Below are 27886 nucleotides of genomic sequence, written 5' to 3'. Positions count from 1 at the left end.
CTATACAAATATTTAATAACATTCATAATTTTGTGTTTAAGAAAATCATTCATCATAAAATTATTTAAAAAGTTTTGGGCAAGTTCTATGAAAAACTTGTGCCATTTATAGAAGCACGCTTGAAGTTTTTACAGTGACATAATTTACATTAAAAATTCGTTTCTGGTTCGCTCACGGTTAACCTAACACCTCCTCCTCGCTACGCTCGTCGTCGCACCTAACTGGACTGTCACATGTGATGTCTGTTCTGTTAACAATAATATAACGATAAATTATATTACTCGCAATCGTTATGATCAATAAGTATATAAACATAAACATTAGTATAAAACGTATTTATGATGAATGACATTATGAACATAAGTCATTCGAAGTTACGATAGTTATTAACATAAAATTGTTATAAGTAATGATCGTTATAATGTAAAATTGTATGAGAAACATTTTCGGACTACCAATAATCTATATAACAATTTTATATGAACTTTGGCGCACCCGGCATTGGCACTTAATTTGCCTTGTCGAAGGTTGACTAAGTCCGTTCCATTTCGATGTCTTCTGACTCGGTGCAACGAGCTCAAAACGTTTCGTTAGGTTAATTCAACTGCAATCTTAAGGTAATGGCAGGATTCCAACATCTGTTAAAAAAGCCATTTTCTAGAGTAAAATGAGTCAATTAGTTCCGCTGAAGCGGTTTTCGGCGAGTGTTATTTCTTTAAGGAAACATTAAAGGGAAAGTATTTGTTGGGTGACATTGACTCGGAACCGAGAGTAGGTACGTCGAAAGTTTATCAAAAGATTAAATAGGAAAGTTAACCGATTTTTTTTACTCGTTTCATATGATAGTAAGAAAAAAAAAGATTTTTAGTTGTCATCACAAGATTAGGCTGTTAAATTACAAATTTAGAAGCCCTACGGTTAGGTACTTTTAAGTCGTTGATGTAAATGTGTAGTACCAGATGTCAGTTATCGATATATTTTACGCAGATAAAGTCGATTTTATATTCTTAAGAAATTAAGAGTTTTGAATGATTCACGGTTATTTTCATTAGACTTATATTGACCGGGATATAGACCGTGATTACCTTTTTGATTTTTGTCGAGCTCATGTTGTTTTTGTTTTCCGTGAACATGATGCATGCAACTGCGTCGAAATATCGGGAGCTCGACAAAAATAAAAAAAAAGGTAATCACGGTCTATATCCCGGTCAATATAAGTCTTAAGAAATTGTTTTAGTGGAAGAGGCCCTTCAAATCATGGTTATCAACGTGTAGAACAAAATCCTTTCAGAATTTGACATTGTGCTCATAAAATGTAGGTATGTTCCTGTAATATCATTTTCTATCCTCATGTATTACAGGTTACAAATATATTTAGTAGTGTATTAATACATTCGTTATAAATTAATATACTTCACTTAAAATGTATGTGCGTCGTGCGATTACGTAACGCTGCAGCCCTATTATGTTAAAACCTGTTCTCTGTGATTGGTCTCCAACACCAAAGGCTGCCAATCTGGGCCGGCCTTTATCGTCCGTCGCTAAACCCCTAACGTTAATTGGAATGCGAATTTTAATTCCGGTTTGAAACCCATCTACGTAGCGTTTCACGCATGTGTACACTCGAAAAAACGAGAAAGTGGACATGAGCCTGTAGAGTACAGTCGTGAAACATGTGTATAGCCCACTGAATGGGTTTTAAGCTACTGATTCATGATTTTTCCAAAACTACCAATACCTGCGACAGTTACATAACTAGTAGCACAGTATAATAAAGAATACTATCGTAGTATGCTAGTAGGGTTGCTGTCTGGTCTAGTCTAAACCGTCTTGAAGTCTTGACAAGCGGACTCCTCAGCCGTGGGACCCATCAGGCTGGTGATAACATGGTAACGACCTACTCCCCTGTAAATCTATTTGTCAAGTGAAACGACAGTGAATGAATCCTACGATATATTATTACGCTTTAACGTGGAACTTTATTGAGGTGATGTTCGGAGTTATCGTACCTATAAAAGGACGCAATAAAGGTGTCAAAACCTGGTGTATATTTATATTTATGCTTCACACAGGATTTATCTTTACTGCTTATAAGAGCTGTTTTCTTAGTGGTGAGCTGTATCATATTAAAACTATAATATTTATTTTATAATACAATCAGGTAAGAGGAAAATTATGTTATAAACAAATTAATCCACTTTTAATTAAGGTACAGCGGGGCAAACATCGACTGGGGTGCAATTGTAACTGATCCATTGTTTCCATTATTACACTATGATGTTGAGTTCTACATGTATCCACTGAACACGCCTAATATATAAGGTGGACACTCTATTTAATAATGTAAATATTGTAAAACATGGAAAAATGGACCAGTTACATTTGTCCCCCAGTCGAGATTTGCCCCGTTGTACCTTAGATGGAACACTAAGCTCTGCGTGAGCAAGACTAAGCTCTGGGCAAGTTGCGTCTTATATGTAATACCTACAATAAACCTGTTTTTTTAACAAAATACACGAAAATTCTGAAATGTGCAGAGGAAATTCAAAGCATACTTGAATGACCTACACTAAAGACGTTTCTATTGGGTTGGTAAGAAAGTAATGAGCGATCGATTGAATTCCACATAAAATTTTTGAGAGAGTTCTAGAATCTTCTATGGTCGAAAGTATATAAAGAGCGAGTCACACAGTTTCTCGTCAGTCATTCACTAGCTGTCGCCGAGCTAATATAAGAAAGAAAATGGACGAATTAAAAGTGCATGTAAGGCATTGCTTACTATATGAATTTCAGTCTGGCCATTCAGCCGCCGAAGCAGTGCGTAATATATGTCAGCATGTTGCTCCTGAAGTTGTGTCTGAGGCCACGGCGAAACGATGGTTCCAGCGGTTTCGTAGTGGCGACTTTTCATTATCAGATCAACCTAAGTCTGGTCGACCGGTGAAGATTGATGTAGCCAAATTAAAAACCTTAATTGAAGGAGATCCGAGGCTAACGAGTCGTACTCTTGCTACCGAGTTAGGCTGCTCTCATGTCACCATAGAAACACATTTACACGAGTTGGGAAAAAACTACAAATACAGTGTTTGGATACCGCACGAACTTGATAGACATCAACTAAACCGCCGTGCCGATATCTGCATACAACTTCTGTCTTTTCGCCGCACATTCAACTGGTGGGACCATCTTATCACTGGAGATGAAAAATGGATCTTATATATAAATCACACACGCAAACGTCAGTGGCTAGCTCTAAACGAAAAAGGAATAGAGGCACCAAAAACAGAGCCTCACCCGAAAAAAGTTATGCTGTCCGTTTGGTGGGATATTCATGGTATTATTCACTGGGAACTCCTACCAAGTGGAATGACTGGTACCGCATCAGTATACTGTAATCAGCTTGAAAATTTAAATCAAAAAATCTGTCAGAATCGTCCACAGCATGCTAAAGTTTTTTTCTTACACGACAATGCTCGCCCACACATTGCAAAAGTGACTCGGCTAAAGCTATTGGAGCTAGGTTGGAAAGTGATACCTCATCCACCGTACTCTCCAGACTTGGCACCTACGGATTACGCATTGTTCAGATCGCTAAGCAATGCCTTGAATGAAAAAAAGATCGATGATCAAGCCCATCTACGACAGTACATAGCTGAGTACATAGCTGAGTTTTTCCTATAGAATCTAAAATAAATCCAATTTTATTCATGTAATCTTGAGTAATTTTTTACTGATTTTTAAATTATCTTCTTTTTTATAAGTTATTTTACGGAGTTAAGTAATAATTTCATTGATTTTGCTTATATTTTACGAAATACGGGATGTAAAAATATTAAGTCCTATGAGTAGTACCTCGGTTTATACAATTACATAATTTAATAATAATGTTTGTGGTGGTTGTAAAAACTGACACATATTGCTTTTATTGTTGTAGGATTAAATGACAGAGAAACATAATTCGCTCTTAGGGAATCAGAAATAGAAACTGAAGATGAAGAGACAGACTTTTGCGACATAAAACTCATAGAAACAAATTTTGTACAAACAAGATCCCGGTATGATTCCTCTAGTTCCTACGTCGATATTTCTCTGTCAGAACTAATTCCAAAGCCTATCCACGGCAGGACTCGATATTTCGCCGTGCAGCTTCTGCAGGACGTCGTCGAGGAGCGCCTACAAGAGGACGATCTCATAAACCTAAGAACTTCTTCGCCGATGCTATTCATTCTTTACCAGAACGATGGAGACAAGTAGTAGATAACGAAGGCCGTTATATTTTTGATAAATGATTAAAATAATAAATTAAATAAAAATTACAATATTGGTTATGATTCGCTCATTACTTTCTTACCAACCCAATACAATGTCACATTTTTACTACACCGAGTAGAAAGCAAATATAAATAAAACAGAGAAAAATCATAGCTATCTTTTTCGCATACTGGTTTATGAAAACTCAAGGGAGGTTATTATAGAGGATTTACCCGACTAGGGTGCAGCAAAAAATACCCGGTCGCGGAAAATTCCTGCGGATGAAATATAAAACTATCATCAAAACCGAGGTCGCCTACGGGTGAAACTGATACATTTACAAATACACAGGGATTTATCGCTAGAGCGAACCTGCTAAGTATGTAACTTCCAATTATGGTATATATAAAACAGGCAGGCAAGCAGGGTCGTGCGATAAATGATAACACATCAAGCCGTCTTTATCGCACTTACAAATAGTGCGATAGGGACGGCCTGTTTTATCATTTATCGCACGGCCATGATGCTTACCTGCTAGGTTGAAGAGAACAGTATTTATGTTGTATATGAAGCTAATTACAAACTTAAAACGCACAAAATGACATTTAAACATTATAGCGTAATGTGATAGGACATTTTACGACATTACAACGCCACGTAGCGTATCTTGTTCTCATTTAAGTGAATGCAAATCAGAATAAGAATACCCTGTCAATCTCTTTAGCTACAACTGATAGAAAGAGCGACATGTATCGCCTTTTCCATCATGCAACCATCTCTACAGGATATTTTAAAGTTAAAAAAGTACTCGATACAAAATAAATGATTTTAGTTTCCATTTATAGTCGAATCACATAATGCACCGCAGTGAGCTAGCGGTTCTAAACTTGAATTAATAATGGAAACAATTATTATCGTACGCCAGAGAAGCTTTCTTTTCCCCGGAGCAAAATGAGGTGAAAATTTGCCACATTGTTAAGTGTTCTTCTTAGCCCGCCATTATTGAATATTTTAATTTAAGTTGATTATAATTATTTGAATGATCCTGAAAGTTAATGTGTTAAGAAACTACATCTAGGGACACAGAGTATCCCTAATGTTACAAACGAATTAAATCAGTCATGAAGATTCGTTTTTAATTGGACTTCGCTTGATAATTGAAACTCGTATAATTAAATATGGGAGTTTCAATATACTAATTTAAATATACAAGTAAGCCATAGAGCTTAGTCAACGTTTCCGTTATCCGTTGTTAATTTAATTATTTGTCCGTTTTAATTCGATTATAGCGAGGGGTCGCGTCGCGACGTCTCCAACAGTTCCTTTCTAGACGGTAATGGTAAAGACATATGCGACAAACAAGGTGTGCTCTAGCTATCATTGCAAGTAGGTCGAAACGCTCCATCATAATCCAGACGATAATATATCGGCTTGGTACACATAAGAGGGCAAAAGGGGTTGCTTTCTTTGGAGAGATAAATCATATGAATGATACGCAAACACGTGTGGGTTCATTGAAATGTATCCTATTGTGTCATGTCCACAATGTATGTTGTTTAATCAGTGAGATACTTTGAAACTTTGATAGTCTATAATTGAATATAATCTCCTTAACGCCAATATCATTATAGGTATACTCATACCTAGGTAGTATTGTCTTGAAAAGAGTTGTAATATTTATGATATATACGAAGGATAGGGTATACTAATTGATTAACCATAGTAGAACATGATATAAAGAACACCTAATAAGTCAATTAACAACAATAGGCGAGGCGACTAAAAAAAACTAATTAGTCAGTTATATTATCAAAGAATTTTAGACACGTATTTTTTCTTTTTTCTCGTAAACGAAAAGTGACGACGGTACAGTGCGTTGAAGTTTTGCATGACGTCAAGCCTAGGTACAATTTTTACTTAGAAGTGACATCAGACGCCCCCACTCCGGAACTTTAATGCTCTAATATCTTTGTATTTTATCATTAATTAGAAAAAGCGAAAAATATGTGTCCAGTATTTTTGGACGATCTAACTGACGGACTAAACAGAATGCCATTTTTTTATGTAGTCGTCATCCCTATTACGTGTATTCACAGCAATATTATCACTGATCAAGAAAGGCACTTGCAGATAAACCTCCACAATGAGTTGCGGACGTCACTAGTCGGCAGGGGGTGACACTGCGCCCGACGCAGGGACGTCACAAACATGCAACCGATCGACGATGCTATTTACCGACGTCTACAAAACTGCACTTCCCCGGCGTGTTTTTGCTCTTCACGAGGCAAATGGTCAAACATTTGTTATTGCACTAGGGAAGAAGCGATAGGTAATAAACGGCTCATGACATGAATTCTTCTTTTCTTGATTAAATAGAGTTAACTGTATCTACTGGCACTACTTAACACAGTATAATAATGAGTACTATCTGCTTATGTTTGATCTTTTCACGAAACAAAGAAAAATAGAATAAAATTATTTTTCAGCATTTTCTAATTCAAAGAAAGTAGTTGGTAAGAAAGAGTTACATTTATGACTTTATGAAGCTGTTTGTATTGCGAAGTTAAATTTAAACTAATGTTAGTAACAAAACACTGACTTTTAATTAAAGGTGTTATAATCAGACAAGAAATTAAAACTGAGGCCAGCGTCTGTTATTAATATAAACTTGCTCTCCCGGAACCCGACACGGCCAAACATGCATAATTGCTAAGCAAAAACTAAAACACAAACCATTTGGAAATAAGGTCGAGTCGAAAAGCGGCTCGACTAGGTACGAGCACTGCACGATCGACCGGGCGTCTTGGCGAAGGGCCAACTAGAGGCTGGGGTAACTTCAGCACTTTCAATTTGGAACCGAATGTACCAAGCACGTCCTAGCACTCGGATCTTAGGGATCCCAAGATTTAGGACGCTTACGCAATGAGCGTAATCTTAGACTTCATAAAATTGTCTTTGCTTTCAGACGCAAATATTTCATGACCATGGATCGTTCGTAACCCAGCTTTATGTTCACATAAGGGCTTGGCGGCCTTGACGTTGAGTGGTGGCCAAAATTAAGCGACACGAAGAGGTAAAACGTTCATTGTAGGTGAATTAATTTGTCAGGCCTATTTTTATGTATTCAAAGCGTTCACCTAACAATCCGTCTTTGAGGACCGAAAATGAATAAGGGCATTTTTTATACTTAGTCAGCGGTACAGTGCCTTTCTACCTACGTACAATTTATTTATAAGCAATCCAGTCTGGGTCAAAAGTTTATTAAGATGAGGCTTTGATGAGTATTAAGTATTCTTTGTCGATGAGTAGAAAATCAAAATTACATAGGCGTCTCAGTTTTACGAGATATCATTAAAGAACAAACCCTACATTATAATTGGTCTACTTTGTTAAAATTGCAGTTTAATTGCCTGCGCTATTACGGATATGTAAAATAACTTCGACCATAAATGGAAAATTGTTACCCTGGAATCCTTCCAACTGCACGAACACCCGTTCTCATATTCAACGAAATGCAGACGTCACGGGTCAAAATATACGTTCTGAATAAAACGGTGAAAAACCTTGGTAACGCCTATTACCATAATTAAATTCCGCATACACACATATTCGTATTCTCGTGAGGAAGCCCTTCGACACGTGTTTCCCGAAAGTTAACACAAGTCACTATAGACATTAACATAGGTATCAGTAGGTATGTATTTATAACGTAGTTCAGTTAATGTTGTTCTGTCCACTGTGTCGTATGCAGTTGCAAACGTATGATGGCTGGCATTATGCAAATGATAAAATAAATGTACAGTAAACGGTGATAAAGATTGCACATCGGTCTTTGGAAAGATACAATTAACGTCACATGAGCAAGAAAGAGACAATGCTTTGCGAAGACGAAAAACCGATGTGCAATCATTTGTAACGTAATACGTTACATTCTTAAAAAATAAACATTTAAAACTACTAAATTACCTAACTAAAAATACTACACTACTAATAAACTATATTACATATTAAAATATACAACAATAATGTCTTAAAACTACGTATTTACAAGTATAAAATCATCATCACGCTGATTGATTTAAATATGTCGCGCCGCGGTAAACATTCACTCCCAATAATGTTCACATTCGCGAGTGCATGAATGAATGCACGGGTCGAGGCGCTGTGTCATTGCGCCCATCACTCACTCGTCCATTTTATCTTTGAAGTTGAGTGGAACGCACGTCGTTAATTATCGATCTCTGCTACGGATCAGATACCTATCGAAATTCGTAATCGAATTTAACTGCGTCCCTACGTGTTCCTCAACTTGTTAAATTACTGTGGTGTTTTAATTATGCTTAATAGTGTACCCCGAATTGGGTAAGTGGATATATTTTATTTGCTAGCTGCCTAGAATATCGTAGTGCTATTTTATTGCTTTGGAATTTTATTATGCACATTGAAATAGTAACTATTCCATAGCCACTATTTAAATATGCATAGGTACTCATTTAACTAAAGAAGTAATCTTCCTCATTATATATTTGTTCATAGTCATTGTGACATTTGTGACCTTTTGTCAACCAACCCTCCATTTTGTGATAAAAATAATAATTTCTCATTTTCTTAATTTACATTGCCTTTTTGTAATCTCCGTATCTGAATTGTGAATTTCCACGGCAACACAACTACTCTAGTGCTTTCCCTCTTGCCGTTGGTGTTCACAAAGGCTTATAAACCGTTTCTAACGCTTGGTATGATGGCGCGTTCCAGGGTCCCAAGTCCAGAGTGACTTCTTTTGGCTTCCTGCTTGCCGCCCGCCTGCCGTATTGCTTCTGGCCCTTTTCCCCGACTCAGCGCCACGCAGATTCGAGCAGCGCTGAACTCAGCGCCGATCAGAAAAACGGCGCCTACCACCTCGGCATCGTCAGGGGAGTACTGTGGCTACAATCGACTAGCGGAATCCAATCTTGACTAGTATTTTCACGAACCACGACTTTAACCCATCTTACCGGCTGAGCTATTTATGGGAATAAATATTATTTTACCGTTCTTCTGACTCCTCATTTATAATTCCTCATACCTAACGAGACGATAGGAGTAAGAACGCAAGAGAACGCGACACATTATCGCCGGGTACTGTAACTACTGTAACTCTTGAAGGTCGGGCTAGTGAAAAAGACGGAAACTGTAATTGTTGCACTGTAACGTTAACAAGTGTGACTAGCACGTGCCTCAACTTGGGAGAATCGTTGAACGAGTAGACGTCATTAAATTTAGAGCGCCCATCTGTATAAAATCAGTTCAATTGTTATGAAGAGTTGACAAAGGAATTATCCTGGGTTAACTCCCTTGGGGATGGATTAGCTACCGAAGTTATTGTTTTCTTAAACAAAGCCAGAGGGCATCTGCCGCTTTTACCATTGTTTCTGGCAGAATATTAACGTAATTTACACATAAAACAGTGCTTTCAGATAAATTAAATTGTACTAAACATGTAACAGTCTTTAACTCAGAATACAGGTGATAATTTTAGGTAGTACTAACAAGACAGGCACTTCGTCATATTTTGTTATTGAAGTTGCTAACTTTGTAAATAAGGTCCTCAATTTATTCATCGTTCAAGCTATAACTCTAGAACACGTTTATATTAATGTTCATGCATTGTTAATCTTGGTATGTCCACTTAATATCCATAAACATTATATCGCGTTAGAATACGGCCACTGTGCACATGAAATTAACTCGTATACTAAACCAAATACATTTTATAGACAATAAACTACCGTCTAATAGTTTGGGTACCTATTGAAGAACAGACGCGGTTATTGGCTATAGATATCTTCGTTAGAGCTGGACAATAATTTTGTCTAGACGAGAGAACTGAGTCAGTAACCGAGCGTGTAGGCACCTTGTTATCTACTGCTGGGTGGAGTGATTTCGGAGCGAAAGGTTGTATTAAAAGATGATTTGAGTATGTGGACCAATCGACCGTTTTAGCACAGTGAAAGTAGGTAGGGTCTTAAATGACGTATGTAAGTCATACGTCTATGTCCTTCCCAATAACTGCAAATAATCTATTTTTATTATACATAAATTGGCAAAATTTATTTCATTTACAGAAATAACTTTCATTTCAGTTGTAAATAGGGTTGCCAACTTTTTTTTACGGAAATATAGTATTTTAGAAAATTCCATCTAAAAAATATAGTACACCGAAATAAAATATAGTACGGTACACATATCGATAACCAAGTCGTAGAGATCGTTCTTTCTGTCCACTCTAAGGGGCTCCATTCGGTTTTCATCGATTTTTGACAAGTTTTGTGTTGCATTGGTTCTCTTATTTAAGTATCGTCGAAAGTTGCATGGCCGAATATCACTTCCCAACTCACGTTTCGCGCAATTTTATTCCGCCGAATGTTCATTTCCCAACTTATTGTTTTATTTGCCAAGCTCACATTTACCAACTTAAAAAATATGCAATATTGAGTCTTCTATCACTTTCTAAATTTATTGACAGACATTAATATTATTTTTCATCACATTTGCTGTTTAAAGGTATCATTGCGTCTACGTGTACTGAAGCATAATGTACTATTTTATTCCCAAGGGAATAATGGATTAAGTTTTAAAAATGAATACAATCCGTACAATACTTCAGGCAAAGGATATTTCAATCTGCCAAGGATTTTTATTGCACAACCAAAATTTTACTATTAAGCTATAATAGTTATTTGTTATACAAGGGGGCAAAGTTGTATTTTAACGCCGAGTGTGGAATTGAAAAACGAGCAAGTGAAAGGATTCTATAGTTGAACCACGAGCGAAGCGAGTGGTTCGAGAATAGAATCCTGAACTTGCGAGTTTTTTAACACACGAGAAGGAAAATACATTTGCACCCGAGTGTAACACAAAACTTTTCCCCTCACTATAGCGAGGAAACTACAACGCAAAAAATGCGTTTATCACTGCTTCCAGTAGTTCAACAGGTGGTAAATCATCTTTATTACTAGATTCACCTACTTTTATCAATTTTAAAGCAGTTAATTTGACTTTATTCAAGGTCAAATTACTTTACCCACTAGTGGATAAAATGCGTTTTTACCCGCTGGTATTAAAGGACAAAACACGTGTTTCCGAGCTAGTGAGGGGAAAAAGATATTATACGGTATGACAAATGCATTTTATTTATCTTTTACAATTATTTCAGTGTGTTTCGCATTTATTTAGTAAATTTAACTCAGATAAATTGTTATAATTTACAATCTGACAATATGCTCTCTACTCGCGCTTGACCGCGTGCATACGCGAGGCACCCACCGTTGCCTAGCAACGGATAGGACAACAGATCAAAATATTTAAATGAATGAAAAATAAGTAAAATTTTAGTTCAATTATGTTTTTTTTTTAATACTACGTCGGTGGCAAACAAGTATACGGTCCGCCTGATGTAAAGCGGTCACCGTAACCTATGGACGCCTGCAACTCAAATAGTGTCACATGCGCGTTGCCACCCCATTAGAAACTTGTACACTCCCTTTTGCTGTGTTAAGTACACAGCAAAAAGGAGTGTACAAGTTCCAAGGAGGGTTCGGGTTGCCGACGACTCAAAGGACAATAGACGGAAGAAGTTAGTTCCGTAAGTCCTCCCGTCATCAGCACACCGCACCCTCGTTGAGCTCTGGCAGCCTTACTCACCGGCAGGAACACAACACTATGAGTAGGGTCTAGTGCTATTTGGCTGCGGTCTTCTGTAAGGCGGAGGTACTTCCCCAGTTGGGCTCTGCTCTAGATTCGAGCGAGACGATATCCGCTGTGCTGTGCCCTACCACACAAAGCGGAATATCATTCGCTATGCCCTACCTCCTACACAAATGTGATGTGTGTATGTATATGAGTTATATGCTTTTTTGAACGTTGCATTTAATTTATATGCAGTATTTTCATGTTTGTTTTCATTCAAAAAGTGTTTGTTATCAAAAACAATGGATTTAATATGAATAATCTGATGTAGATCAAGACAAGATACACTACTGGTCGCAACGCCGCCGGTTGAAGGTTTTGCCTTATGACTGTTTCTTCTGTATTTTGCTCTCTAATGTGATGAAAAACATAGAGTGTAACTCAGCAGGGCAATCATGGTCGCGCGATAAATGATAAAGCATCAGGCCGTCCCTATCGCACTGTTTGTAAGTGCGATAGGGATGGCCCGATGTTTTATCATTTATCGCGCGACCATAATTGCCTGCCAGGAGGTAAGGACATTAAAGACGCAGTCGTGAATAATAACACGCGTCTATAATGTCCCCCTTACCTCCCTTGTTGCACAATGTATTATTAATTTCAATAGTTACCTACTTACTTTTTTTACAAGACCCATATTTAAAAAAAAATATCCATATTATAAGTACTTATATTTTTTATGAAATTTGACATTGTTTTAAAAACATTTTTACTTCAATGAAATCGAGACTTTTATAAAAATGCAAAAGCGATTTTAATTTAAAACTAATTAAGGCAAAAATTTTGACCAAAGAGCCAGTTTCGCTCCTAAAATAGTTCAACTTTGATGCTAAATATCACAGAATCAATGAGCTGTGAAGTAGGTACCCAATTATGGAATGCTAGTTTGTTTAAAGACGATTCTGTTACTATGATATGCTTTAGAAACTATCGTAATATTCATAAATATTCATAATACCAATGGATTCAAATCGAAGCTCATCGGAGTAGAGAATCCCCTTAAGAAATGTCGTTATTTAATATATTATGGAAAAAATACAAATGTTTGCAAACAACGGTGGCTTTATACGTAACTGCAATATTTCAGGTCAGAACGAAATAATGAAATGTACAGTAAAGGTTAAATGTGAATAAAAGCGCGAGCGGAGCGAGCGCGAAATTTTTTTCATTATCAAAACGTCGCTCCTGGCGGTTTGACCCTAGTGTAAATTCGCCACTGGCATGGACCCCAAAAATATAGTACTTTTGCGTACTATATATGCTTCATATAAAATATAGTACGCTGGGCCAAAATATAGTACAGTACTATATTATATAGTACGGTTGGCAACCCTAGTTGTAAATGTTCTATAGTGTTTAGGTTTTGATATTCAATTATAAATTGAAATAGATATCATACACGAAAGAAAAAACGACAAGGCCCACTGGTGGCCGAGCCGGGAATCGAACCCGGGTCTTCAGCTTACGCGGCTAACGTCTTTACCACTAGACCACACGCCCGCCAACGCGGTGCGGCGGCTGACTACTTAAAAAAAAGAACAAATCAAAAATATTCAATAAAATAATTTGATTTGTTCCCTATAGTTGTTTTGATATTCAAGTTGAAATAAATAACCAATTAGACTAGACAGCACCCTAGACAGCTAACCATGCACCTAACTACAATCGGGGGGGCACAGTAGTGCATCTGCTATCAATATTACATTAGGCAACATGAATGACATAATTGGATATATATTATGTCGTACACAATTCAGTCAGTAATTTGGTTATAATTTGCATACGGACTACTAAAACCGAGCCAAATAATTAAGTGCAATGATAAAATTACAGGTCCTAATATTATTAACCAATTATAGCGTCTAATTACAATTAGGCTCTGGTATTCGATGGTTCAGCCCAGACACACAAAACGATGTCTCTCTGGTTTTACACCATAAACAGTCTGTAATAAATTCAAAGGCCAATTGGTTGATATCTTATACTATTAAACGAGCAATTCTTGTATATTTATTTATTTATTTATTTATTTATTTATTTATTTATTTATATATACCGACGATCTCGGAAACCGCTCTAACGATTTCGCTGAAATTTGTTTTGTGGGGGTTTTCGGGGGTGAAAAATCGATCTAGCGTAGCCTTAGATCCCGGAAAACGCGAATTTTCGAGTTTTCATGAGTTTTTCTTTCGCATTTGTAAACGTAAAATATGGTCCTTAATTTCGCCGGGCGCGCATCGATTCCGCGTAGCTCAGTCGCACGAGGTCGGTCTAATGTACGCAGATAGATCGTAGGTGTCAGGGTTTCGAATCCCGGCCAGAAATTAAGTTTTTGTTTTTTGTCTTTTTTTTTGTTTTTGTATTTATAAGAGTTTTTTTTTTATCTAAAGACGTGATATATTAAAATAGAACCGAGCGAAGCTCGGTCGCCCAGATTGGTAAGTAAAGCGACACGAGCTTTTATTAGAAGAGGTATTCCGATTCAAGGACGCAATTCATGATTGAATAATAACACCATCCCAAAATTACTTCTAATGACCTGTCAGAATGTACGACGACACGTTTTCCTCCAAAACATACGTAGGCACGTCATCGCAAACAAAAGAGCGGGCTATGAAAGAAAATATGTTTTGTAATTCTTATTTATTCCTTTTGAAGCGTTCTCCAAGGTTCTCGTAGCTACGTGCTTATATCCCGATGTACCCAATAACGGGAATACGAGGTGAAAGAGTAAAAAAGTATATACACTGAAGTTCGAGTCATACTTATGCCGTTACTGATTGCCGCGTTTAGATCTACAGGATATGTATCTGCTATACCAGTAAGCTTTCTAGAGGGGATTATTTTTGTAGAAACGTTTATAACTTACGAATAACTTACTTTAAACGAATACCGTTCAGTGGTTTTGTTATTTGATTTGGATTTAGGAAGCGCTAGTAGCTTGCAGTAAAGGTGTAAGAAGTTCAATCGCACAAATCGTATGCGGCTTCAAACCCCGGTTAGTATCAACGAGTTTTTCGGAACGCATATCCGAAATCTCCATGTGATATTAAGCCAGTTGCTTTTTCGTAAACGAAAACCTGGTGAAAACACAAGGATGATGGGTACACATTTTTTTTTTAATAATAATTTATGTTGGTAAAATGTAAGCGTAAGCACGAAGGCGCAGCAGCTATTTGAAACTGTAATATAGCTGCAGTTGCCGTCTGAACGTCAAAAGAAGTATAGTGCCATGGTGCCAGATTCAATTCTGTACCATTCAATCTCCAATCTTATCTAGGGTTAAGTTTACAAAATAATAATATTTAAGAGAATCTTCAGTCGCTTTCAAAGACTAGTCGAGTTTAATTCAAGCTGCTCAAGCATCTTATCAAATTAGAAAATAGGGAACCATGTGCGCCGCGTGGATTCAGAGATAAGGACAATCGCTGTCTAACTATTCTTCTGTTAATTAAAGTGTCTATTCAGATTTAATAGCTTAGTCCCTTACTGTATCTAATGAAGTGGTTTCATAGTAAATGTACCAGAGGCTGATCACACTCAGGCGTAGGTTATACTGGTAGTGAACTAAATATGCTATTCAAAAGAAATTGTAGTTCATTCATACATAACGAACATTTCAATCGCTAACTAATACCAGAGAGTATTTATATTTATTTAGGTAAGTTCGAAGTTTCGTAAAGACGTACATATTTTGGAGTTACCATTGAAGTTAAATATATCATTAACCATGCGGGTTTACTTTTCAATTAATTTACAATCAGCTCCGAAATATCAGTATTTCAGACACGGACAGACACGGCATTGCGTTTCAATAATTATTATAATACAGCTGTGTGACGATTGTTTTTTCGACACGAATATTATCGTTATTACCGTGAAGTCCATGAACCATAGAGGTTAGAGCAAAGTTAATACTGGTTCGGTTTACGCCAATAAAACGCGGTTAGTCGTAGGTGTGGAGAGTATTACGCTAACACGATTAGCAACTTGGTGCAAATAACGACGCAGCACGACCGATTTCATGTTGAACTAGTTGCGGTAAAATATATAAAACTTACTGAAACTAACGTTATTCAGTTTGCTCCAGTCCAAAAGTTTGAAAAACAGCCTTTTAAACCGTTTTCAAGCCAAATAAGTTATCGTTACCGCATAAGATTAGTTTTACACTAAGTATAAAATAAAGCACCAATAGAAAAATGTACACATTTTTTTAGAAACAATTTCTATTTTATAAACACGTATTTTCATTAGTATAAATTTAAGTCGACAAAAATCAAAAAGGTACCCTGCCAAGTCTAATTTCGATATCATACATGTATAAAGAGTCGACCGACCCTGCCACGATATCATTGTATAATGTATTACATACCTACACTCCATCAAATCGTTTTGATAGTTTGAAAAAAAAAACTCATGTACCCTATTTAAGAGGTCATGTACCCCATGTGAAAAATAGTGACATCGCAAGCAAGTGTTTAATCATACTGTATATAATATCAAATGAAAGGGCTTTGCGAGTAGTTTACAAATATATAACATATTATAGTACTTTTTCTACTTGGTCTAACAAATTATGAGAAAATGTCCAGAAGTGGTAACAATTGTGACGGTGAAGTTTTCAAAAAATTGCCAAAAATTATAATCACTTATGAATAACAGCAACTTAAGTAAACGTTGCAGATTAATTTAATACCGAAATAACTTCGGCGTTAGGTCTTCAAAGAAATTGTCACTTAATTTTAGGTAATTTCTGAAAATGAATTCGTCTTACCCTCATTTACTTAATTTCAAAACGTTATTCCAAAAATGTACTCTGAGAAGATTGTAGTACAGGATATACGTAATATTACCAGTTTCAGTATTCAAAACTGTCCAAATTTTACAAATAAGATCGACTGATTCAGCGCTTTACGCGGGTTTTCCTAAACGTGCATTAGAGTTAATTTTTAAAAATGTAGTCTGATTAAAATTAAGATAATAAGTTGCCGTAATTGAAATTCAAAGTAAATAATATCTATTAGATAACGGAGAGTGTAGTTTTCACCGACTAAAACTATCAACTTCACATTATTTTGACGCTTTCTATTAGATATTCAAGTTCCGATCCAATCGATACTCTAGTCGGATTGTGAAGAGATAGCCAGTACGTGGTCAGAGTCGTGATTGAAATGAACTGTACTCCACATAAAATTACACCTTAAAGGGGGTATGTAGAGTTGAAAATAAATAAATCGTGAAATGCGATACCGTGTAAAAGAGTTCGGACGGTGTAACCCGATAGTGTTGTCAGGGCTGCCCTGTTATTAGATACACGCTGGTAACTACGGAGAGAATTCAAACAACAACGGTTGTTTTATAACAATACTGCAGTGTAAAGGGAAAAAATAACAAGCATTTTTTGTATCTTATATAATATTAATAGAAATTCGCCCATCTGTGTAACCTGATAATGAGGCTCTTTTTATTGCAAAAACCATATGTTTACTTCCGCTGATTTTTTTTAAATATAATAATAGTTAACGTCGTTTTGTTTATTTCAACACCTTTAATCTAAAACTTCAAAAAACATCCACATTTACTAAGGGCCACTTGCACCAACGAAAATATAGGTAACCCTATTTTATATGGGATTTGACAGTTGACAGCCCACTAACCCTGAGTTAAGTGGTTGATGCAAGTGGGCCTAAGTATGTTATTTATACAATTAGATAATGAATTAAGGGCCAGTTGCATCAACCACATTTCACAGACACATCATCGTCACGCAGCAGACGTCTATGGAACTTCCCAAACAATAAAATTTAACGAACGCTTTAACGGTTGTCAGACGGTTTGATGCAACCAGCCCTAAGTCTTCAAGATTACGCGTAAATCAGACTCATGTTATAGAGCACCTGCCTGTAGTATATAAATTATGACAGTTTAATTCGCGTGCGCAACCGACTTTGTACTAAGACATTTACGATAAAGGATACATTATTTGTCACAAACGTTTATTAACGTCGACGTTTAATAACGTTGTATCATAGAATAAGGCTAATAAGTAAATAATCCAGACACAACGTGTTGACACGTCAACGTGTTCAGACGTCGTACTCATTATATTATTCAAAAGTTATTGAGCTAAAGCACAACGTCTAGTCACGTCAAAATCGTTCTGGCGTCTCTGGACGTTGTGTAACACAACATATTTTATACAACATACTTAACGTCACAACGCCTCATCACGTCAATCAATTTCGGACGTCTCTTGACGTTCTTCCACGAAACATATAATATTATACAGCGAACATTGCACAGCGTCATATCACGTCCCTGCTATTTCAACGTATCTTGACGTTCTATCAACAAACATGATCATTGGTTTTGTTACGAAAGCACGACGTCGTATCAAGTTAGATTTTAGTGACGGTTTTATTTACCGTATTATAATAATTGTCCATGAAAAGCCAGTGTCCCTTCATCAAAAATGGCTTCATGAGACGCATGACAATTTTCTCCGTTTTTCTACCATTCTCAGTTGGGTCATCGTCATCCTTTCCTGCATACATAACCATGTTAAGCATATAACCGTCTGAAGTTGCTAGTTCATAAGACTTGATACCGTAGCGTGCTTTTTTGGATTTAATATATTGTCTGAATGACCATCGGCCTCTAAATAGAAGAAGTGATTCATCCAACGACAACTCTTTGTTAGGTTTATAACATTTGCGAAAATTTTCAGTCACAGCATCAATGAAGTTTACTATTTTATCTTTTTTTTTAGCATTTAGCTCCGACACACATAAACATCGTAATATTTGCTCAAATCTCCTGGCAGACATTACATGCAGAAATACTGGATGGAAGTATAAGACGTCGGTGTATGTAAAGAGTTTTCGCTTTTGAGGGGTATTTATTTGCCCCATTAGCAAACATAAACCTAAGAACTTGAAGAGTTCCTCTTTATCTATATCCTTATAGGTATATTTTCTAGCTGTTCTGGTAGACGGTCTGCTAGAACGGCACAATTTTCACAATATTTGGAGAGAGTAATTTCTCGAAAATATCAAAAGGTGAGGCATCTCTTCTAAGCTCAAATTGCACACCAGTTGAACTTTCGTCAAAATCAAATACAGGGATATCACTTATTGAAGTCTCCCATGTGTCAGGTCGAGGTGAACTTTGTTGGCGCCGTTGGGTTCGACGAGCAGACAAATCGGAATCTCGAGTGCGACTACGGGATCTATGCTCTACGGGACTAACTACTTCATTACCAGGTTCAGAAACTGATTGAGGTAGGTTTGCCTCAGCCGGTGTTGATAGTTGAAGAGTAGGAGTGGCAACATTGTCGCTAGGAGGCGATGAATGTAATGTACCTTCAGTATCTTCTCGATCTGCGGAGCTACGTAAAGTCTGGGAAGATAGCACCTGCGTTAGATTACCTGAATCGGGCAATATTTCCTGACGATGTGACCCCTCTTCGGGACACTGCATGGGTGGTGAAATTGGTCCGGAGGAGAGTATGGCTTCTTTTAGATGAACTGGAGATATTATTGGCTAACTTGGACGAAGCTCGTTGTCTTCTGTTCTTGCTGATGGCTGCGGTGAATTGTTCAGATTGTCTTCAATCACTTTCGGTGGGGACGGTAATTTTGAAGCAACTTGGTAAGCTTCCCCTTCCTCAGGTTGAGGTGGTAAGGAGTTTCTAAGTGTTGGCGTTGAAATAGAGAAAGGCTTAGCATTTGTGTCTTTAGAATAAGAAGCTACCTCCAATACTGAACCTGGGTTTTCATTCTTCCTTTTAGATTGTGATGGTGAATCTAAATTACTTTGCTGCTGCTGCTCTGCTGGGTCGGGTGTAGGGTTGTAAATAGAAAAAAAAACAAATGTTTTTTTTCAGAATTATGAAAAAAAACATGAAAAAAAACCGAGCACCTTGGTTTTTTTTCTAAATATGGTTTTCTTTTCAGATGAACAAATAATACGACAATAACGGTTTTTCGTGAGTTGTAACGTGTTTCAATAACAATAACGTACATTTTGATTCAGTATACAAACGTTTATTGGGGAATCCCCGATGCGGCGTGCAGCGTGGAGAGGCGGTGGTGTTGCCAACAGTAAATAGTGATAACTACAAACTACAGATTTCGTAAATGTTACTTTTATGAGACTAGAAATTAAAGTTATTTGATTAAATTCGTTTAATAGTTAACAGTAAGTCTAAAAACCGTATAAAAGTATTAACTACTTTGCAAATTTTGAGATTTCGTACGTTAGAAAAAAAACATACTCCAGAAAAAAAACTTTTTTTCCACGGTTTTTTTTCATGTTTTTTTTTTCAAGCCAGAAAAAAAACCGTTTTTTTACAACCCTAGTCGGGTGGTAGTGATACGTTCTCTAAAGTAAAGTCATCTTCTAATACTCTTCGTATCACATCAGACGCAAGCGAAAGGGTGTCAGCATCTGTGTCATGTGTGAAGTCGAAGTTGCCTGTTCTAGGCTTCTTAGATGGCGGTAAGGCGTTTTGGTTCTTGCAATCTGACAATGGTGTAGGAATATTCTTTTTGGAATGGTGCCCTATCGGGAAGGTCAAATATACTCTCTGAGCTCGAGGACAAACAATCTTCGGTATCTTCTATGACACTCTCAGTATCAGAATTAGAATCAGAGTCTGACGAATGCCCTTCAGATAAAGACATTCTTGTATGAGTTTTAGGTTCATCCCGTGTTCGTTTGCGTTTTGGTCGAAAAACAAAGTCACTCGACGAGCTGCTACTGGAGACGAAATCCCCTCCGGGTCGTAGTTGTTGTCCGAACCGTATTCGCCGTCATCGCTATAAGGATTTGGTGTAATGTCTCGAGACGAACCGGGTTCTTCGAACACTTTCATTGAAGTTTTTTTACGACTTGGGCGTTTTTTATTCATCTAAAACAATACAATTATAACACGTAAATATATATTTTATGACAGTTTAATTTAGATCAACAATAAACAAAACAGTAGAAGCCAAACCGCTGTTGAAGCGTTTCGGATGAATGATTCATTTGGTTACAGCAAAAGTTCTACTACTTAGATCAACTTACTAAGTCTATGATTCTATTCACTCCGAAATATTCACCCATAGTAATCTGTTTACAATTCCCGGATTAAATGACAGGAAGATTTATCGAACTCGCGAATAATGTAGCTAGTTTAATCGACATAATGCCAAACCATCGCAGCTTACGGTCTTCTGGAAAATATGAAAATATTAAACATTTCGTATTTCAATGTTGAATCCATCACTTTTGGATTTAAATGACTGATCTTTCTTCTTGATTTTAGATTCTGATGGACTTTGGATTTGGATGGAATTTGGTTAGAAAAAGACGGCTGCGCTAACAAGAGGTCCACTGGATGACTGGATTCGTCAACTGCACTTTACACCTGACTTAGTACCACTGGCCGAAACAATTTTTTTTGCCGATATCAAACATCATCGAACTAAGAATTTATCAAAAATGCAATACAGTTTTGATACGATAAACATCCGGAAGATTTTGTAGATTTTTAATGCTTACCGTAGACTGTGTCATGCAACGAACTCATATACCTACACAGAAAAATAAAAAATAATTTCTTATTTATAAGAATAAAGTTACATTTTGGAAATAAAGCAAAATCGTACATACTTTCTTTGGGTCGACTGGTTATGACAAGTAACAAGATAATGCTTATGTGTTTTGTAATTGAACAAAGTGTTTTAACGCTAGAGAGGATCGCAAAGCTACCAAAATGCAGCCTTGTTACCAGTTATCGTTTATCGCAGGTGGAAATTTAGGACACAGAAATTTAGGTTGCTATTTAAGTAGCATGTGGAGTAAACTGTGAATATTGTGCTAGTAATTTGTAGTAGAGTTGGTTCATAGAATATACTCGTAATATTGTCAGGGATAGTTCAATGCCACGTAAACAACTAAAACAATACGTGGAATTCAAAGTTATAACAATGTTAATAGAATTTCAATTATTAGGTAGTTTCACATTTCAGTAAGTACCGATAATGATAACTCCTATTTCTTGAAAATGAAACATGTATTTGACACGGAAGTTCAACTTTTCAGTTTAAATATGAAAACGATACTTCAATACCAACGTTTGTTACATGGTATTAGGCAGCCCATCGTCACTCCATAGTATGATAATATCATCAACATTACGACACAAAAAAAATGCTATCAAATCAAAATGACATCTATTATTAATAGTACCAAGGTCCATTATATTTTGGTAGCAAAAATACATAGATAATAGAGTTTCATATTTCCTTAGTCTATGGCCTGACCTACGTGTTTTTTTTTTCAAAACGTCAAGTCGTCAACGTCAAATCTGTCGTAAGTTGTTTGAATTTTGTAAGTTAAGTAAATAATAAAATAACTAAAGTTATTATTGAAATTTCGGGCAAACCAATAAGAAAGTGTGAAATTTGTGATGGTGGCTTGTTTTTGCCTAGCTTTGCACTGGATATATGCAGGTCGGTAACTAGTATTTTATTATATTTTCGTTTCCAGTTGCTAACAATTACCTACTCATTTAATCAATTTTTTCTACTCCCGTACTGTTATTCGTGAGTTACAAGGTCGTGCATAGAACTTTAAAACCCTACATAAAAGATGTCAGGACAAGTCTATCTAGTCTATACCCTGAAAACATTTAGTAGCAGTCGCACGATATAGCTGTTTTACAGTTCAGTAAATACATTGCTACCAACTTAACAAACCAATTCGCAGAGTCGAGACTCCTTCGTTTTCTGCTGCGTTCATTGGCGACGCGTCGAATCGCATTCAAATGTATAGAACTCGATTCAACTCGGCTCGATTCGTCTTAGTGGCCAGGCTTCAAAGAACCATACCATAGACAGTTTTATTTTCATGTTTGCACTCAAACTGCATATTCAAAATGGTAGGCGGTCCACCTAGATAACTAAGATGACTGAAAGTAGGTATTTGTTGAATTTATAATTTTCTTTCAAAATAAGTGCTTGGTCGTAGAAAAAGTATTGTATGCAACGGTGTTTAACTGAGTCAAAAAATGCTCGTGGCGTCTTTATTAACAATTTTCGGCTTCGCCTCAAATTGTTACCCACGCCACTCACCTTTTTTGACCTCTTTTAACCACCAGTTGCATAAAATACTATAAAGTAGTACTTATCATTTACAGTCTACGATTTAAACGAAAACATTCTGTAAATAAGTTTTTTCGTAAACAAACAAATAACCTAAAATACCAATAGAGTGTGACCAACTTATCGATAATCTCTTTATTTCAGATGACGATTATGGGTAATTTTAACAGGTAACGAAGATTCGGCATATTTATCCATCTCCTGTATGAAGATAATGTTGGGCAAAGGTTTTCAAGGCTTTTTGCAGTAAATATTAACTTTCCCTGGTAAACATGCAAGAAACACGAAGATTGAAGCAAGTGAGAAGTGCTGTAAAGTAGTTGAAAAATTACTTCATGTAAAAGAAAAGTGATAGTATATTTTGCTTTTGTTTTATTCATTTTATACAGGGGCGTATTAAAGGCGGCAGGCTCTTTTTAGAATAGCGAAGCAGCGTTTTTTCTTAAATTTCATACTTTATCGTCACTTAATCCTGACTGGCTCAGGATGCCAACGCCAAATCCTTGAAATACGCCTCTGACAGCAATCCCAGACATTTTTTTAAATATATGTATAAATACTATAAATTTACTGTTAAGTCGCCATACTGCAAAATATCGCAAATTTATCGATATCGATAAATATTAGGGACTGGGTTGGTCGAGCCCTAGCGATTTTTTCTTTGTGTTGGTAGCAGTGACATGACCTCACGACCGTCGAAAAAACGCCTGCATAAATCGGTTCGAGGGTTGTTCGAGAGTGCCGACTCTTAAAACGTAGTGATTCAATGCTCTTTGGTATTAGGTACGTTGGTTTGCAATCTATCCAGTATGTCATCTCTCATCTGTGTATAATTAATTATCAGTCAATATAGGTAATAGGTATGTGATGTGATATGTCTAATCTTGTATGAGCGATCGCCAAGGAACTTGCTCATTGCCATAGTATAGGTAATTTTCGGATATTGATTTTGCCAATAATGACAAGATCTGTAACTATTAATTATTTTTAAACATATCGTGAAATTTTGGTGATATGTCGATGAGACTTTGTCCAATCCTTCGTTCAATCTTTAAAAGGCAGGTAGGTAACTAGGTAGCTATAATACTATTCTATCTTGACAGCTCTTCATTCTTTATTTTGGAATATGCGGGGTGTCTCGTGTCCGACTGTCCGTAATAGATAACCGATTTTAAATTTTTAAAAAATCCTAACTTGTAGTGCAAGAGAGTAGTAAATAAGAGTAAAGTTTATTAGTAAAAATAAAAACCGCGGTTCTTAAAAGCACTGTAATTACTAGTGTAGTGGTAGGGTGAGGTACCCAAACCATATACAAACGCCTTTAAGGATTTTAACGACCGACATGTCGTTAGTTGCACCTCGGTTCGGGGTCGGAGAATAAACTTTCTGTAAAAATGTGTCTGTGAAAATTAACGTTACATAGAACTTATTTCAATGTAATAAAGTTTTTAATAAATCCTCAGTTCAATTGAACAAGCTGAGAATCGTATACCGCCAAACTACGATCGAAAAGAATTAACGTTTAACTCGTTTAAAGATGCAATGAATGGTCACATATTCATTTCCATACATTAAGTTGGTAGCTTGTTATCAACAATTGCCATCTTGGCTAGGCCCCAAGATCCGGCGACCTAATTTCAGTGATATTTAGTGGAATAAGTACGGCAGCATGGTGGACTTTTGGCTTCGTTGCACAGAACGGACTGACGGATAAACAAAACAAACACACAACAAACAAAAGGCAACATAAATGTGAGAGACGCTAAATCGATATCGGTAATTGGTTTACGAGTAAAGCAGGCGTTTGTGGAGGTAGTCACTTTGATAAACAAATTATTCGTTATGTATATACACGTGTGAGTGTTGATAAAAATACCTTTTGAAGTTACATTTGTTTGTCAACAGGACGATATTTTACTGTCCTTTGAGAGCAAAAAGCCCGGCCTCAATCTTTAAGTCACATAACCTTATGTATTTTGAATGTGAGCGTAATGATTCTTCGTAGAAACAGTTAAAACTCGGGTTTAGTATTCTTAAGACGATACGGTAGGGGTCAATTCTCCATACAAACGCTCTCGACTATTTCCTCCCTGGTTTTTGAAGATAGAGCAATGATTTTTTCAACACAGATTGTTATTATTTTTATCTGTGTCTTGATTTTTTTGATATTCTGCTTTTTAAAGAGTCTAGAGCCAATCAAAAATTTCCAAAAACGGCCTTTTTCATTGTGGCACAAAAAAAGGTGTGATACTCAAGATTGGTAACAATTAACTAAAAAAGCTAAACGGTCCGACATAGATTATTTCATTGTTATTCAGATTCTCAAATTTCGTTCCGATTTATTAGGTTTTGAAGGAGGAAAGAGTCGAGAGCGGAACCTCGATTTTAAAGATTTTTTTGAAATATCTTTTGACTGAGTTGTTCTTAACGGACAATTTTTTTTCGATAAATCTAGTTAATAACACTTGTATATTTAACTGAAATTCCCAAGTTGAAAGGGGGGCTCCTTTCCATTTTAGCATTTTCGCTACCGTATCCTCTTAAAAGGTAGTTCGAGTCAGCAACAACAGTAGGTAGATAGATATATAAATTACTTGTCCGATTCGAACTAAACATGTAATGCTACAGAAGCCTGATGTACAGGTAGACTACTCAGAGGATTTCACCATTATAACGTAGACTCTAAGACTCCAGATGTAAACGTGTCACATTTCTTGGGTCCACGAATAAAAATTTAGTCGTACTCATTGTAACTACAATCTATGAAGGCTGATTGGCACTGTCTCGTGACATTTGCTAGCATAGTGCAAAAGGGCTGAGGGTACAATATTCATACATACATACATACATACATACATACAATCACGCCTGTATCCCATAAAGGGGTAGGCAGAGCACATGAAACTACTAAAGCTTCAGGGCCACTCTTGGCAAATAAGGGGTTAAAAGAAAACGAAACTGTGGCATTGCAGTGACAGGTTGCCAGCCTCTTGCCTACACCACAATTTAACCCATATCCCATAGTCGCCTTCTACGACACCCACGGGAATTTATTTATTTATCGTATGGCAAGTTTACAATCTTATATGCAAATCACAACTTAAATTTAGCATTCCGTAAATAGTCGATAGCGTCGCTCGTGAGGTTTTTGAAGTCCGAGGGTGGCCCTTTGTACTTAGTTAAGGGGCATTCGAAAACGATGTGGTGCACAGTTTGTTTAGGGTTTCCGCAGTCGCATTTCTCAGTGTCAGCCCAGCCCCATTTTTTCCGCAGATAGGCGCAGTGACCAATTCCGGTTCGTATGCGATTTAGGGAACACCAGACACGACGCGTTTCTTTAAAACCACTTGGAAATTTACGGGGCTCGATGTGGAATAGATCTGACGTTACGCCTTTTGCTGACCACTCCTCCATCCAGGTGGTTTGGACGTTCCAGTCAGGTGGGAATTCGTGCGCAAGCAAGGCTGGAGGGTTGCGAGACTTAAGTCTAGGCGATTTGAATATGTTTAAGTCTGCGTTGATAGGTAGATCGGGCGTTGCACGGATTTTCTCAACTTCTTTGTGGAGGTGTTGACGGCGTCGGAGGTGTGGTGGGATAATGTTGCTGAGGGCCGGTAGCCAGTGTGCAGGAGTTGGTTTCATACACCCGGTAATTAGTCTCATGGTGTGGTTAAGTTGGCTGTCCACGATTTGGGTGTGAGCGCTGTTAATCCAGGTCGGGGCACAGTATTCTGCAGTGGAGTAGACTAAAGCTAAAGCAGTTGTTCTCAAGCAGCCCGCTGAAGCTCCCCATGTGGTGCCCGTTAGGTTCTGCAGTATGCTGTTTCGAGTTCTCAGTTTTGCTGCGACGTTCTGCAGGTGGGATTTATATGTTAGGCTTCGATCTAATGTGACTCCAAGATACTTTGGGTGGTGGTTATGTGTCAAGGCCGTGTCACCAAATCTGACATTGAGCTCCCTGCTGGCGAGGCGGTTACTGAGGTGGAAGCAGCATACTTCAGTTTTGGATCATAATGATAGTGTAGGTGAACACTAGGGTGGAGCGAAAAAACACTTTTCTGGAATTAGCAAACCTAATAGTTATCAATCAATGCCCCTTAGTCTATAAAGCCTTTGTGCAAATTTTTAGATTTTTAAATCAACATCTTCTGCCTCCGCAATAAGTTTGAAATTTTGAAAATCTCATACAAACCTGAAAATTCAACTTTTAGATAAAAAATTTTTTTCGGCAGTATTATGTTCAGTATACATTATTGATACATATTATTACAAGAAACTACCAAAAATTGCGAAAATAGCGTTAAAAATCGCCAATTTTCAGTATTTTAGCGGCTATTTTGGCGAATGTACTGAAACTAGACAAACTTTGGCGATTCTTGACGCTACTTTCGCAACTTTTTGTAGTTTCTCATAATTATATGTATCAATAACATATACTAAACATAATACTGCCGAAATTTTTTTTTTATCTGAAAGTTGAATTTTTAGGTTTGTATGAGATTTTCAAAATTTCAACCCTAATGCGGAGGCAGAAGATGTTGATTTAAAAAGCCGAAAATTTGCACACAGGCTTCATAGACTAAGGGGCATTGATTGATAACTATTAGGTTTGCTAATTCCAGAAAAGTGTTTTTTCGCTCCACCCTAGTGAACACAGTAAGATTCGAACCGTGAGATCTCTAGGACAGTACGGTTGCCAGTTTTATTGCGCTTTTAGCACCACCCAGGGGTCACGTGTAGGGAGGCGGTGGGTAATC

At 36.9% G+C, this 27886-nt stretch overlaps 1 protein-coding gene and 1 long non-coding RNA gene across 4 annotated transcripts in view; one reads left to right on the top strand and one right to left on the bottom strand.

The window, feature by feature from the left end:
* Positions 1-27886, bottom strand: part of LOC125240890 (protein NDRG3) — a 112330-nt gene that overhangs the window by 74670 nt on the left and 9774 nt on the right. The window lies entirely within an intron of this gene.
* On the top strand, positions 8169-9285 carry LOC125240891. The gene is made up of 2 exons (XR_007178688.1): positions 8169-8613; positions 9007-9285. It is a non-coding gene; the product is annotated as an uncharacterized LOC125240891 (long non-coding RNA).

The sequence above is a fragment of the Leguminivora glycinivorella genome, chromosome Z (genome assembly GCF_023078275.1).
Source record: "Leguminivora glycinivorella isolate SPB_JAAS2020 chromosome Z, LegGlyc_1.1, whole genome shotgun sequence".
NCBI classification, from domain to species: Eukaryota; Metazoa; Arthropoda; class Insecta; order Lepidoptera; family Tortricidae; genus Leguminivora; species Leguminivora glycinivorella.
Note: the sequence above shows the minus strand (reverse complement) of the source record. Positions and strands in the feature narration are given on the sequence as shown.